Source organism: Serinus canaria, chromosome 12, assembly GCF_022539315.1.
Source record: "Serinus canaria isolate serCan28SL12 chromosome 12, serCan2020, whole genome shotgun sequence".
Lineage (NCBI taxonomy): Eukaryota > Metazoa > Chordata > Aves > Passeriformes > Fringillidae > Serinus > Serinus canaria.
In genome coordinates, this window is record NC_066326.1 from 13,260 (window position 1) to 28,815 (window position 15,556).

General features: G+C 45.0%; 2 long non-coding RNA genes across 7 annotated transcripts; one reads left to right on the plus strand and one right to left on the minus strand.

Annotated features, from left to right (window-relative positions):
- Positions 1-184: 184 nt before the first annotated feature.
- LOC127060084 (uncharacterized) lies at positions 185-9,282 on the plus strand. Its single transcript, XR_007778682.1, has 3 exons — positions 185-671; positions 1,552-1,715; positions 9,191-9,282. It is a non-coding gene; the product is annotated as an uncharacterized LOC127060084 (long non-coding RNA).
- LOC103824150 (uncharacterized) lies at positions 2,367-8,107 on the minus strand. Of its 6 annotated transcripts, XR_007778680.1 has the most exons (6): positions 7,988-8,092; positions 6,882-6,984; positions 5,529-5,594; positions 4,422-5,007; positions 3,589-4,073; positions 2,367-2,804 (listed from the first exon to the last, which is right to left on the minus strand). It is a non-coding gene; the product is annotated as an uncharacterized LOC103824150 (long non-coding RNA). The 6 variants fall into 6 exon arrangements; XR_007778681.1 differs by lacking the exon at positions 6,882-6,984 and having other exon boundaries at positions 4,824-5,007; positions 7,988-8,107; XR_003944848.2 differs by lacking the exon at positions 6,882-6,984 and having other exon boundaries at positions 3,718-4,073; positions 7,988-8,107.
- Positions 9,283-15,556: the final 6,274 nt, after the last annotated feature.

The window sequence follows — 15,556 nt, forward strand, 5'->3', positions numbered from 1 at the left end:
GAACCCTATTGGTTTACCCAAGTTGTGTTCCTCCCTAATGCTCCCTTATTGGTTCAAGTGTAAAATGTCCCACCTTCAACCCCTCCTCAGCCATACCCCTATTGGCTTGCTACCCTAATCCCCTCCTCCTGAGTGATGTTATAAAAGCTCTTGTTTGTCCCAAGTCTTGGGTCCTCACCTTGGATCCTTCACTTGGATGCTGGTCATGAAATGAAGCCACCCTTGCTTCACCCCAAGACCCATGCTGCTGCCTTTTTGTTCCTGTGCCGAACCACTGCTGGTAGCTGGGATTTGCGGAGCTTGTGAGGGGGATCTGTCGCGCCCCCGTCGTCATCACCTGGCCGGGCAAAGGTCGGCACCGTGGCAGTTGGTGCCCAGCATGTGAGGCTCCCTTCCTCGTCTTCAAAAACAAATGGGCAGGATTGGTGGGGGCGCCCGCCTCACGGAAAAGGAGGAAGGGAACAAAGACATCGATGACAGCTTCAAGCTCCGCCTTGTGACTCAAAGAAGTCCCCGGACTATCAGTGAACATCGCATTTGATCGGCACACCTGGTGAGGAGAGGGACTGGTGCAGGAAGATCCTCAGGGACCATACCCCTATTGTACCTTAAACCCGTGAGTCAGCCGAGGATCACCTGCCAGAGGATGACCTGACACCCGTGCTTGGAGGGTAAGTGAATCGACGAGCACATTAGGGGCTGATAGCGGCCGTGCACAGGGCTCCAGGGACGGGCCTTGAAGCACCGGGAACACCCAGATCCTTGGAGGTGGTGGGTCATCCCTCCTTCACTTACCAGAGGGTGTTTTGTCTGCTTTCATTTTTCCTGCCCCAAGTTAGGGCTCTCCCCCAGGAAACTGGGGCACCGCTTGAGGGGGTGAGAGTGGAGAACACCAGGATGGAGCAAAAATTTTTCACTAAGCAGCAGCACGTCCAGAAATATGGGAGATATATTTAAATTATTGTTAAAAAGACCTTTGATCACCCTGAGTATCATCTTATTTGATTGTGTCAAGCCCTTCTCTCATAGATTCGCCTATAGCTTCTGTGAAGCTCCCTATACCCTCTGTCCCTCAGACTACCCAAAAGCTCTTCCCTATCCTAATTAGGGCCGGCCACACTGCTCCAAGCGTCTGGCCCCACACTGTTCAGGCCTTATTAGGCACCTGCAGTGTGCTGAGCCTCCCATTCCAAGATGGCGATGGCCACGCCGCTTGGAGCCCACTTTCCCACCAAAACCCTTCTTTTACGGCCCCACCCCTTCCTCAAGAGCCGCCTCTCACATTATGGGTTGTAGGCCAGTCCCCCTTGCGGGAGGTTGGGACAGAAGCAATCCCTAATCCTTCTTTTGGCTCGTCCTCTGGGGAGGGACTGCCAGTGGGCTCTCCCCTCAGAGGACCTCCCTCCTTGAGGAGTCATCCCTCCCTCTAGGAGGACTCCCCTCTGGAGGCAGGCGGAGCTAGAAACCCAGACCCGGTCACCGTCATCTTGTTCCCCCCAGGGTGGCGGTGCCTGGATCTCTTTCCTCACCTACCCCCTTACTTACTTGCAGCAGCCACCGGTTTTACCGTAACGTTCCCCGTAAGATTCGCACCTGTCGCGCCCCCGTTGTCGTCGTCGCCTGGCTGGGCCACGGTCAGCGCCGCGGCAAGGATCCTTATTCTGCTCCAGGTGCCCAGGGCTGAAATTTGGATTCCATCTCCAAAATTCTATGAGGTTAGTAATTCCCAAGGAAATTCCCCACTGATAAGCCATCACCTACAAATTCTTCTCGGGAAACATTACTGCCTTGGCTTTCTGTGGGAGTGTTTCAACCATCCACTGGGGATTCAGGGACTTGGCTGGACTGTTTAGGGCTCATCCTGACAGGCCCAGGCCAACTCTAACCACCCTCATCACTGCCGCACCGCCAATTTCAGGGATATATAGATAGTTTATAAATACACTCCTTGCCTGCCACTCAGTCCTTCACTGCACATCCCAGGAGTGGATTTACTCCATCCTTTGTTCCCAACAGTACCTCTTCAGCACAAATCCCACTTCTCGCAGACACAAACCAGAAATCTAGTACAGCTGTTGGCTCTAAAAGTAATTTTCTTAGTACATCTGGCTACATGATTAAAACAGATACATGCATTGCTGGTCATAAAGGGAAAGCTCTTCAGAGGAGAAAACAGCCATTTTGGTAGCACACTTTCATACACCTTCAGAAAAAGCAGAATTAGCACCAACTCCTAAGACCCCTGCTGAGGAATCCAGCCCTTGGGACACTCAATGCGGCAGACATTGAAAGAGAGGAAAACCCAAACTTGGAGTGCAAAAAGAGAACATAAATACATCAGCCTTTAAAAAACCTTCACGCCGCAATAGTGAGAAACAGTGACATTTATTGTTTCCTTGCTTTTTGTGATGACATAAATATGAAGTAGAATCACATTAAACACAAGGCAGAGCTAGGATTTTCCAGGTCTTCATTTTGGCAATCTGGATGACAAATACCTCTTCATGTGCTAACACCCAGCCCAGTTAAAATCCATCCTTAGCTAGCTCAACCTTTCCTCACCTCCCATTTCCCACCGCTCTGCTCAGGGCTTTGCACCTCACGCCCTTTCCTCCTGCGGTGGCATGGTGCTGGAACACAGAAAGGTTTTGGCTGGCACTCACGCTCCCACCTAGATGATCTTATTACCAGGAACTCTTCTGCTTTCCACTGCACGAGCCGTGATGACATCTGCTCACAAAAACAGATCTTTTCCGCAACGAACCGCAGGTGTGAGGGAACGAGTCCTGAACAATTTTTTCAGCCTAAAACAAAGAAATACTTTCTAAGGTTTGGATTCTGTTTCAGTCCACCGGAACCAAATGAATCTGCTCTGGCTCTGAAAACATCGGCAACACCAAACACAGCTGCCAGCATGAAGCACCTCGCTGTTCCTACCTGCCCTGTCCTTCACACCCTGCTTTTTTGTGTCCTGCGCTACCATGCTACAGACTGCTGGAAGCAAGATTCATCCCCAAGAACCGTCACACCGATACCCCTGAATATTTCAACTTTAATGTGAATATTGTAGGAACCTCCTGAATGCCATTCCCTAGTACAGCAACAAGACAAGGTCCTCACTCACCCAGTATCTTCATAAAATAGAGTACAAGGTTTAAACAAGCCTTGTGGTTTGAGGGGCATTATCGGCCCAAAAAGCCCAACTCTGCATCCAGATGAAATGAACACGAGAAACAGATCAATGAACAACAGATGCATGGGACGCTGTCAGCTTGGACCTGTATTTAATTCAGCCATGGAAAAATATGGGCCCGAAGGTCTCGTGAGAGAGTGCAAAATAACTGAATGCTGTTTCTAAAATGTGCCCACATCATTACTTTAAGGTGTGGCTCAATTAAGGAACAATACCAGTAAAGCCCACAGACACAAAGCTGGTTTTTTTCCTTCTTTTAAAAAACTCGACTATCTAAATTATGGTTCAGTAATTCAGGTGAGTTCAGCCTGCTGCTGTCTGTTGAAAAAGGATCAACTCAGTCTACACTCTAAGATATAAACAGCAGTTAAATAAATTAAAGAGGTGGGACACACAGTATCATCCTTCCACTGAATGCTGGCCACAGAAGAAGCTTCTCTTTGCCCCAGGAGTTGCAAGGAATTTGGTAGGTGAATGACATCAGAAAATTGCTGTAAAATCAAAGGCAGAAAGAGAAGATCTACCGTTAAAAGGCAGAAAAATGGAAAAGGTTTCAGAAAACATCTCTGCGGCCCAAATAATAATTATTTCCAATTCCCCAGTGAGAACGGGAACCTGCAGCAATTCGGGCCGCACAGTTGACGGCAGCGAGAACTCAGCACGCATCCAGAGAGGCATTTCCAGCATCTAAAGTAAAAAAAAAGGAGAAAGAGTTGATTTATTTTATTTTAAAGTTACTTGAAGTTCTGAAAACCAAACCAACCTTTGCTCTTGATTTTGGCTCACTGACACACACGCAGGAAGCTAATGGTCACAGAGGCCCTGCTTGCAGAATTCCTGATCCAAATCCTCGCCTTTCCCGGCCAGCGCTGAGGGAAATCTGACAGAGGAATAATAAAGAGCCTTTGCCGAGAGCAGTCATCACCCCTGTCCCCTGTCACCCACGCGCGAGGGGTAGGGCCCTGCCTCGGGGGGCTGCAGTACCGCTCTCTGTCCGCAGGGCGGCAGCACTGCCGCAGAGCTCAGCCCGGGGCTGCGACGCGCTTTAAGGACAGGCAGAGAATGGACGCAAAAGTTGCCAGAGAGCCCTATTCCCTTCAGCCCCAGCAGCTTTTCTTAAGGATTCAGCTCCTCCACCCAGCGATGCTGGGGTGTCCCAAATGAGATCTGAGCCTCCACCCCATCCCCTAGCCTTTCCTCACCCCCAAAGAAAACACAAAACGAGTACCTGGACAGCAGCGTGTTGCTTTATTAAAGCATTTCCATATGCACACGCCCCCAAAAAGGGGCTCTGCTGCAACAAGAAAGGGTGGCAGCCCCCAGAAGGCCTGAAGTTCCTCCCCAGCTCTGCTGTCGTGGACTGACAGCCACCCCACGGCACGGGGGCAGTGTGGCTGGGGACACTGCCTTGGCTCCTGCTCATGCTCTGCTCTGTTCCTGTACTGGGGCCGGCGGCAGCAGTTGGTTCATCCCTTCCCTATGACACTGCCGCTGCTGCCCCCCGGGATGCCGTATGTTCAGGTTCCTCGCATGGTCCCACACTTGATCTTCATTTTTAATGGCTGTTACGTATTCCCCCAGTCCCTGTCTTGAGGGGCAGGGGCTCGAGAGAAGTAGGAAGAGAGAGTACCATGGAAAACTGAGATGAAAAAGTTGCTGAGTATCTCAGCCTTCTCCATGACAATTGCCTCTAGTTTTCTTGTCTTGCTTATCAGGAGTGCATGGGGAGTGTGATGTATGCATTTTCTTTCCTTTTCTGTTCAACATACTTTGTCTTGGCCTTCCTGACCTCATCTCTGCTCTGGGCAGCATCCCTGCAATGAAAGGAAAGCATACACTGAAGACAGGTGTGAGGTTACAAGTAATTTGGAATTCAGCCATCCATGAGTTCTAGATTTACTGCCCATTTAAGTGCACATATTCCAGAATTTTGCATATTTCACATTCACAGAGGCATGTTGCAAGAATGGCATGCATATTCAAGAAAGGTCCAATAGAGCTGCCCTGACCTATAAAAACTGGCATCCAGCAACTGCACGGTCACAGTGCTAACATTCATAGTAAGAATTAATGGCAAAGCCAGATGACAACGTAGGCCGTTACATCTGAAATTCGATATTAAAGAGACATCTTCCACTTGTAAACTCAAGTATAGTATTCTTGCTAATAAGGGATTAGACAGACCTGCAACTGCACAGGGTCTTCTACAGTACACAAAGAAATTAGGTAAGTAGGAAGTATCAGATTTGGACTGTAGAAGTAGAGATTTGCATTTAAATCTTCAAAAACTTCAAACAAATACCCATGATGTACCAGGCATCTAATGTATTCTTACCTTTATTGGCTAATAAGTCTTTCGTGTGGACAGGTTTTACCTTCTTTACTTGGCAGCTGAGAGATGCTGTATGAAGAAGCAAAGAAAACAAGAATATCAAAATTAAATTAACAAGACCTGTCTTATGGCTTTTGAAATGTACATTTCCAAATGCATGTAGTTCCGTCATCAGTTGTATTCTGGAGAAGCTAATAACAATTGCCACGTATTAAACAGTCACAAAATTGTAAAACTAAGCCTCGTAACCGTATAAATCCAACATGAAATTAGAAGCCCTGTGTTACGCGTTTCCCACGCTCTTCATTTCGTTCGAAAGCTGGAAGCTTTTGGAATGCCACTAATAATATGAGCTGTATCAGCTGACTTTGTGGTATTACCTCCCAAGCACTCCATCAACTTAAGAGGTATGAATGAATGAGCCGTGTATGAAGGATTACCTGTATAATGCATCTCAGTCATACACATGCAGATAGACCGCTGAAGGGTTAAAAAGGATGGTGTCCTGAAACTCTGGACCCTCTTTCCTTAACCCTCTTCCTCAGAGTCTATATGAGATCAAGCAGTTGATCACAACCATTCATCCTCCAGAGGCACAAGCTGGAGTGCAAGGACCACGGCAGTAACCACAGTCTCCTACTGAACCGCATTTAGCCTTTCACCACTTAAGACGCTGCAAATCTACTTTTGCTGGCTCAGGACTTGAGTCAGGGGAAGGCACAAACCAATCAGTGTCATTCAAAGGCATAGTTCTTCAATTTATACTCATTATTAATTCAGCTGCTGCTATTAATACTATAGAGGTCTATAATTGTACAAGAGAACAATTATAGATTAATCTGCCGCAACTGCTAAAAACGTTAGTAAGTGGCATAGAATGTAAGTGAAAAAAATCCAGCAATGCACAGCTCTGCTCTAACACCTGGTGTCAGGGCCAAAGTAAGTGACCAGGTCAAACTACAGCTTCCTCCTTTGATTTTCAGAGGGGGAATTTTTGGGGGCTTGCTGTGAGCTGGAGGGAAAGTCAGCCTGAATAACCACCTTCTCAAACTGATTGTGCAGTGATTGTCCTTCTCAGCCAATCCACAACTAAGTCCACAAGTTTTCACCCCTGGAGGTGGAAAACTGAAAAATGTAGAGCTGTCATTCATATGTTCCACTGCCCTCATCTCACTCGCATGATACTGAACTCATACTTTCCATTTCTAGGATATGTTCTAAGGCATGTTTCTTCTTCCCTGGCTTCAAACTTGTCACTTGGCCTCAGTGTCACCATATATATTTAGTCTCATTTACCCCATTTTTGTTTCTTGCTTCTTTTACTGCTCCTTCCACTAGAGGCTTCTTTTTCCTTACCTTATAATGTCTTTCCCATTGCCACTGATCACCTTCAGGATCCTTAGGGGGTCATGTCCATGTGGGGCACGGGCAGTCCAAACAAAACATGCCAAGATGTAAACTGGTGCATGAGTTATTGCTAGTATTCATATTATTTTGAATGGCAAAGGAGGTTGTAGTTATTGCTACATCATATTACTATTCATAAACCTGCTAACATCAGTGGTTATTTTTCAGACCATTACTCAGGATATTGCCCTATAATTTTCTTTAACTGTAATAGTCTGCTTCATTCCTTTTTTTGTTTTTCCTGAGTGCTGTGGGTGGCAAAATATAAGCAGCTTTTGTTTAATTCCCTGCTTACTCCTGAAGGCTTGAGTTACTCCACTTACCAAATCTCCTGCTTTTCTATCTCCTGGTCTGTCATTATGCTAGCCAGTGATCTATACCTACAGTGAATTTCCTTTAATAGATTTTTTTTTTTACACTTACAGCTGCTTCATTTCTTTCAGTGGGGAGTATTAAACCCATTCCAAAACTATGCACTCGATGATAAGCAGAGACTTTTTTTTTCTTTTTAAATTTAGAGCAGTTTATAATTTGTACTCTTTACCAAGGTCCCCAGGCTCTCTCATGCAAGAGACGGAAGCTTGGTTATATTAGTTTACTGATAGAATTTAAGGGGGGAAAATGAGATGGCAGAAAGCATCTCGTGGCAGCACAGAGCTCTGAACCCCGCTCGGACCGTTCAGTAAGCACAGCCCACGGCACTGCGCGCGTCACCCGCGGCCAGGGCCGCCCCCTCACTCGGGACGAGCCGCCGCCGCGGTGGCAGCGTGCGAGGAGCCCCGGCCAGACCACGCGCCCGCGGCCGCCCGGGGCAGGCGCTCCGTCCGCCGGCCACGACCCTGCACCAGCCCCACGGTCCCCCAGCGAGCGCAGGCACGGCCACGAGGCGGGCGAGCGGCCGGAGCAGAGCCACGGCGGGGGACAGGGCGCCGAGCAGCCCTCGCCCAGCGCAGTGCCAGGCCCCTCCTCGCCCCCTCCTGTGCCCCAGGGGGGACGCGGGCACGGCGGCCAGGAAACATCCAGAGGCCCGTGGCCACCCGCGGGAATGCGCTTACTTGGTCGGGGCCCAAGCGAGCTGTCGACAGCTGGGAGAAGAGCGGCAGCGCGGGGCGGAAGCTGACACGGCTCGGACGGAAGCACCGCGGCACACGGGAGGGCCCCGCCCCGGCCCCGCCCCGCCCTCACGGCTGAGCCGCGCTCGTGTCCTACCGGCCCCTGGCCGCGATGGGCGGCGGCCGCGGGTGCGTGCTGCCCGGCAGGGGGGAAGGCGCGGCGGCTTCCCTCTCCGGGAGAGACAGCAGCGCCGGTTGGAAAGGCGCAGGTTTGGGGTGGCCAAAAAGTGTTACCGCTAGACATGAGCGCACAAAAGAGTGCTCGGTTCTCTGTTCCTGCCCTCCCTCGCCGCTGCTCCCGATCTCCGGCTAGGAAGAATGCGTAGCACTGGGAGCGCCAGATGCTGAGAAAATACAGATTTGGGAGCCCTGAACAAAACAGGAAAAGGAAGACGTTTAGTCCAAGCCAAGACTCCAGCTGTAAAAAATACATTGGTTTTCAGCTTTCAGTTTTGATGGGTTACCTATGTTTGTCTATGAGTCAAAAAAAAAAAAAAAAAAAAACCGCAAACCAAAAAAACCTCAACAAAAACCGTCCCCAACACCAAACACATTTTAAAACGCTTGCCAACTAATCGCTGCAAGCGTTGCAGCAGCAGAGGAAAAAGTAAAATAAGCAGCCTGTAATTTTTATAGGCTCCTTTGTCACATATGTGCTTAAAATAAATCACCCAAATAATCGCTTTAATTCTGCATTAGTGTGTACAGCAGTTTACTGATTTTATGGCTGATGGTTAGGCTTTATGAACACTTAGTATTTCAGTGCTACAAGGAAGGAAGTGCTGAGCACAGATGTTTGCAAACAGCGATAATAGGATAATAAATTACTGCAAAGTAAAGACAAGCTCTTGACGTCACATACCTACTCTCTTATTTATGCAGAAAAAAATATCTTAACGCATTCAGTAAAAAGCTATCAGGAATTCCTGGCCGGTGCTGCGGTGGGCAGAGATACGGCGGGCCATGCCTGAACACTTAAAGATTGTTCTGTCATTGTTTGAGCCGACCTGGTGGAGGTATTTCTCATATCTAATTCTTTTCATTTTCTTTAGTTGACAGCTGTAGCTGAAGTCCGATGATGAAGAAGTACATTTTGGAGATGGCAGAGGCTGGAGGGTGCTGAAGCTGTTCTATTCTTTCTTGCAGGGCAAGGCAAAACCATTCTCCTCATCACCACAACTCACAGGAACTGAAAGCTGGGGACTAAGAAGAGGGTTTTAAAGAAGTGACATGGATGGCTCCAGTAGGATCACAGGATCTGAGCCCCTTAAGATTAGACCGCAAAAATAAAATTGCTGTAGGTCTGTGGCTCATTGCTGCTTTTCTCTTTTTACTACCTGTTCCCAGTGTATGCTTGGTCTAGAATATCAAAACTAGACAATCTGTTTCTGAGACAGATCTGAATTTCAGAGCACGTGCTCTTCCTGACTAACATCATGCTGCCTGCAGGCTTTCCACATTCTCCTTGCCAGGAAAATATCACACCTACTTTTAAGACATCAATACAAGTCAAGAGCAATTGTTGATCCTCTGCTCATCCAGGCATAATTTTGGAGATTCAGTATGGACCTGCTGGGACAAGCAGGGGCTCCAAGCAGCCTCTCTGATGTGAAGCATGCCGCTTCTCGCAGTCACCCTCCTGAGTATTACCTATTTCCTACCTGGTGAGAGGAGGTGTGCAAATTCTTCTGGCATCAACGATTTTATGGCACCTGCCACCTGGGCACATTCCTCAGTATGCCTCTGGCAGCTGCCAGTTCTCAACACTGCTTAAATAGTTCTCTGCCCCAAAAGAATGTACTGATTTTCTTGATTCTTCCCTGAAGATTGTAAATGAACCTGATGGAGCAGAAAGTGAAGAGGACATATTTTTGTGGTCACTGGTTTGGAGCACAAAATTTACCTTTGGCTCAGAACCCTTTTACAAAGGATCTTCAAATACTGCCAAACTACAACAGAGGCTGCAAGTGAGTGAAAAAGCATACCAAACCTCCTTTGCCCTTTAAAAGATAGAAACTCCCTAGAAGACAGTTATATTTAGCAGTCATGAGAAAAAATACATTAGGAGCAATCAACACAGAAAAGGTCCTCTTCTTTTTATGCTGGGTTCTCTACTTTCCCCTTCCTTCTTTAAAATTGTTTCTCTACATCTGAGAAAAATTACAAAAATTAAAGCAATTTTCCTGTGTCCCTCATAGAAACGGTGATGCGTTTAAACACTGATCTAGTGTGCAGAAACCCTCCTCACATAGCCACAGGGACATTATATATATATCTCACCTTCCTATCATAAGTTACTTTGAAGCCCTTCTGGGTAGAAACCCAGAGACAAATGCAATCCCGCGCATGGTGCTGCTCAGACCCTCTCTCCTCACAGAGACATTTCCTCCCCCAAGAGCAAAAAGATACAAGGGGCCACCATAAGGTCACATGAACCAGAACACAATGAAGGAGGGGGAGGATCTGGGGGCAATATAGTCCCAGTATTGTCTGCTCCTTCAATAGCTCTTAAGTGCAAGAAAATTACCTCTTACTCTTTTGACATGAAGCAACCACCATTGCTATTGAGGTGTTGCTGGATTGGAGTTCCAGAACTCACAATATTTCTGTGAAGGAGTAGGAATGTTAGGTGTTTGCTCCTGAAAGCTTCTTTCTCTCCAAACAGGGACTATCCCTTTGAGAGAGTCACAGGCATCTCACGTGGTTGTTATTATTTAGTGCCTTCCTGTTACTGGCAAAGATTTTCCTTCTTTGACTGACCTACTTGTGTCAAGGCTCCTACATGTGAAGGCTCCTTTCTTTGATCTTTCTAAAGCAGGTGGCAAGGCAGAAATAGTGAGTGAAATATCTACTACAGCGTTGGAAAGGCTTTTGTTGCAGTTTTATGATGTAGCTTCTATGGCAATGGAGAGGCTGAAAGTGCTATTTCCAAGTGAAAATATGTCAGTTTCTCATGTCTGCTATGTCACCTCATTTTACCACATTAAATGGTTGAACCCACATTTTATTTCAAGCTTATTGATAATGTTGGTAGAGAAGGAGAACATCAGCAACTGAAAATACAAGCTGAAAATAACATTGTGCATAATTTTGGTCACAAGCACGTGCTGTGCTGAATCTGGAGGTACTGATTGAACAGAGACTTATTTATCCAAAACAGTCAGAGTCCATTGCATAGTTTGTCCATATGATCACTCTGTGGTCACTAACCCCGGTTTCAGAATTTAGTCATCACATTAGGCAACCAGTTATTGGGGACCTATTCTGACAATTTTTGACTGACTGGCAGAGTTAGATGAGGATCCATGTGGGACTGGGAAAAACCTAAGCAAAGGCTGGGCAATTTGCCATCTGCCTAAAGCACTGCTCCAAATTTATCTGTTTTTTCATTATTAATTGGTATATAATACTCTAAGGCAGATGGCATATTCGTGTAAAGCAGAATCTAACAAAGGAAGGAATCAAATGCAGTCCTCTTGGCACTTTGTTTTCCTAGTAAACCCTTATGACAGTTCTCCTTCTGACACATTCCTCATTATTTAGCTTACAAATTCATTCTTTCCACTGTAATCTTTCTGGCTTTTGGCACAGGTGTAGAAAAGCCAAGCAGTAAATAACTGAACTAGGAATCTTGAGAACTGATGTCAATAATTCCATGGCCATTTCAAAGTTCTTTGTGTTGAACCTAAATGTGAGATCTCCATTCTTTTGTTAGCTCTCCTGAGAGAGATAGGATTGTTAATATTCATCTTCCTCTGATACGATTTGGTTTCAGAGGCTCCTTGGGAACCAGCCAGATTGGAATAATATAATCATAGTAAATTGCTTGTGGCAAAAATTGTATATAAGGCCGCTCCAATACATACATTCAATCTCTGGACAGCAAAAAACATCATAACTGAATTAGACTTTTAACAAGATTTTGACAATTGATGAAGCAAATGCAACCTTTAAAACCAAAAGTTCCCTCCCCCTCTCCTTATCGTGTCTGAGCTGTCAACAGAGAAATCTGGTCTACCTCCTTCATGAATTAGTCTCTCTATTTATGTATTGCCTTCCTCAGTGTTCCCATTTGCTACAAAGCTAGCCAACCCAGTTAATTTTGTTCCAGCATTATTAAAATTACTATTACCATTGCAAATGTTTCCAAGGGAGATAATATTAATAACAGTCTCTCTCATCAGATCCTGTCAGTTCCTGGGGTGATTAATATTCCTGTCTGCAAGAAGCATCATATCATTTAGAGAGGGCATATTGCTTGACTCACAGGCTATAATTCTTTATGGTCTGCGATGAGTGCATTGTGATCTGCTATTATTGCTTCACTGTTTACACATCTTGAGATACCTCATAAAGCAGTTAGGAATAAGATGAAATTCAGATAGATTCAGATCTATCTCACACTCTGCAGTAGTGTATCACTTGTCATGCCAAAGGCATGACAAATATATAAAATGCATCTCTCTAAAGACCACCACAAGCAAAACATGCTTGTTCATGTGGGCAGGAACAAGTCCTGCTGTGAAAGGGCGCTATTATGTCAAGGTACTTTTAAGTTTCCATTCAGATTTAAAACCCACTAGTTGTCACCTTGAAGCACTATCACCTCCAGGCTGTGCAGAAAGGTGTTCCCTTTCGTCCTTGAAGAAAAAGCAATGGCAAAATGCTCCACTTTACTGTGGAGGCACATGTCTTTTCTGAGGCAAAGAATATGATGAACTAGTGAATATAGAAGGTACTTACAGAATTTTGTTCACAACTCCTTGTGTATTTGGGAGAAGTATGACAAAGATTTCGCTTTCACTAAAAAGGATATTAACACTTTTGTCTTTGCCCTTAGGGGCTCACAGTATCCCTAAGGCTTGCCCTGGAGTTTTTCTCCGCTGAAAGATATTCAGAGCTGCCAGTGCTAAATATCAGTACTCATGTTAGTGCTGTAAGATGATACCATTCAGAAGCATTAAAGAAGGGGCTGCTAAATTTCTATTCCGGCTCCCAATGCAGCATGGGAAGAGCAACAGAGCATCACTGACTTCAGCAGATCTACTGATGATTATACTGGGAGACATTTCTCTCCACTAGTTGTACATAAATTACCTGTTTGAGAGGGATAAGCTCCAGTCATGAGCTTTATCCCTAACCTTCCGACTAACATGTACCTTCCCAAATGGAAAACTATAAACAGGCATTTGGCTTTAAAACTTCTCAGGAGGAAGGAAGAAAAATAAATTAAACAGTAGAAATTGAGACGTGCATTTTAATAATAGTGTTCCACTAAAACACGAGTCACATTTATAGATAATACGCCCCCCAAAAAATCAAAACACAGAAAATTTGTTCCGGGAAAATAATTATTTCCTTTTTCATTGTCAAAATTTCTTTAGGGTAGCATATGCCTTTTGGTTTTTTAAGTTCTTCTAAAAAAATTTTCAGTGAGTGCATACTTGTATAAGCAAATCTATGTATGTATTCATGCATGCCATTATCTCTGCGTGTGTAAATACATACAAGTGCATATGAGTCAGGGGAGGTTTAGATAGATATAAGGAAAACGTTTTTCACTCAGAGGGTGGTTGAATACTGAACAACTCCTCAGGGCAGTGGTCATGGCCTCAAGCCTGAGTTCAAGAAGCGTTCACTCTAAACCCCAATGTGGGGTTGTTGGGGTTTCCTTTGTAGTGCCAGAAGCTGGACTCAGTGATGCTGGTGGCTTTCTTCCAGCTCAGGAAGAGCTATGAGAGAGAGTTCTATGATTCTATGCTTCTACATGTAAATATCTATACACAGTAAGCAGATTGTAATTTATATGCCTGGCAGTTCAGTTGAACCTCATGAAAAGATCATAGTCTTCAAAACTAGGCTGTCAACTAACAGAATACCAAATATTGTAAGATGCGTTACCTATCAGCTACCATGATGAGTCACTTAAGCTGACTTGACCCATCAGGAGTTTAACTGAGGTTGATTACATAATACAAAATAATGCAATTATGGGAGCCTGGTCCCTGGAAATGGCTGGAAGACAAACACAAAGCCAAATTCTCTTATAGTGCAATCCTGGTGAAGCCAACGTACATCTCCTGAGGATATGCATGTCCTATTAGGGGACACAAGAGCTGTGCGCTTGCTTGGTGGCAGTCATTTATCTCTCTGGAGGATACCGGCTTATAGCCTTGATCTTTCCAGGAGGTTTAGAGGAGATTTTCTGGGAAAGTCAGGGCATTTGATACCAAATTTGTCTATTAAACCTCAATCCGTAGTCCTTATTGGCAGATACCATGGTTTCATTACTGTGGTAGCAAACCTTGCAGGACTACACAGCACTTGCTACAAACAGAACAGTTCAGTCTCTGTCCCTGGCTTATCCTGCAAAGGACAACTTTAGTAGCTAGGATGTTAAAAGGAAAAGCTGCATAATTCTTTCGAGGAAGTGTCTTTTTGTCATTCTGCCTTCTGGGCACAGAGTCCACTCTAGGATCTACTACACTGTGTCATTTTAGACTTGTTCTGCTCAGAGGGTGCTTAAAACTGAGCCAGTGGAAATGGAAGTAAAAAGAAACAAACAAAAAACCAAAGAACAAACTAGCAGGGTGGGGAGGAGGATGAGGGGAAGCGAGGGGCAGTCACAAAGTGAGGGACGAGATGCCCAACAGTATTTATCTGCTTTTGCAGTCTGTTTTGCTTCTGTTTAAGATGTCTGCTCTTTGGGCAGGAAAAATATATTTTTCCTTGGCATGCATAACAAATAATAATAGCAAATTTCCAAGAAGGTTGTCAGGACACACTGCGTCTTTATCTATGTTTATACTTTGTTCTTCTAGAGATCCTAGTTTTGGGTTTAAAAATGACAGAGGTAAATTATTGTCTTGCTAATTAAATCCACACAGGGACCTGTGCTATACAGATTACATTTTAATTGGTTCTTTTTATCACTTTTTGCACTGTATCTGAAAAGCAGATTTCATGCTAGATCAGTACAGATTGAGCAGATTAGTGTCTACGTATGTGTGGGCAGTGTATGCGATAAAAGAATGTGGATGGATAAATTTGCACATATTTTTCCGTAGAATTGGGTTTTTTGCAATTCACCTTCCTAAATTCTCTGTGCTGTCCATCAAAGAAAATTATTAATTTATTAATCTATATCTGGTCTACAAGGAAACTAGAGGTTGCTGAAAACAATTTGGGAGTTTATCCCTGCTATAAATAAAAGACAGAATATGCAAATCGTCAGGGAAGTCAGCTGAGCGAGGGAGTTTTATTGGTAGATCATGTAAATCAGGTGACTTGCAGGTAGGAGAAAAACCATGCAGTGAAAAAGTATTCAGAGAATAGAGACAGAAATAGGAGTGTTGAATCAATGATGTGAAGCAGATGATGATGAATGAATTTTTAGAAAATAGGAGATAAGCAAGATTACCAGCTTGGATTCATGCAGGCCACAATGGGAAAACATGACTATTGCTAAATCTGAAAATGAAGAGGGTACAGTAACCAACAGAAAAGGTACTA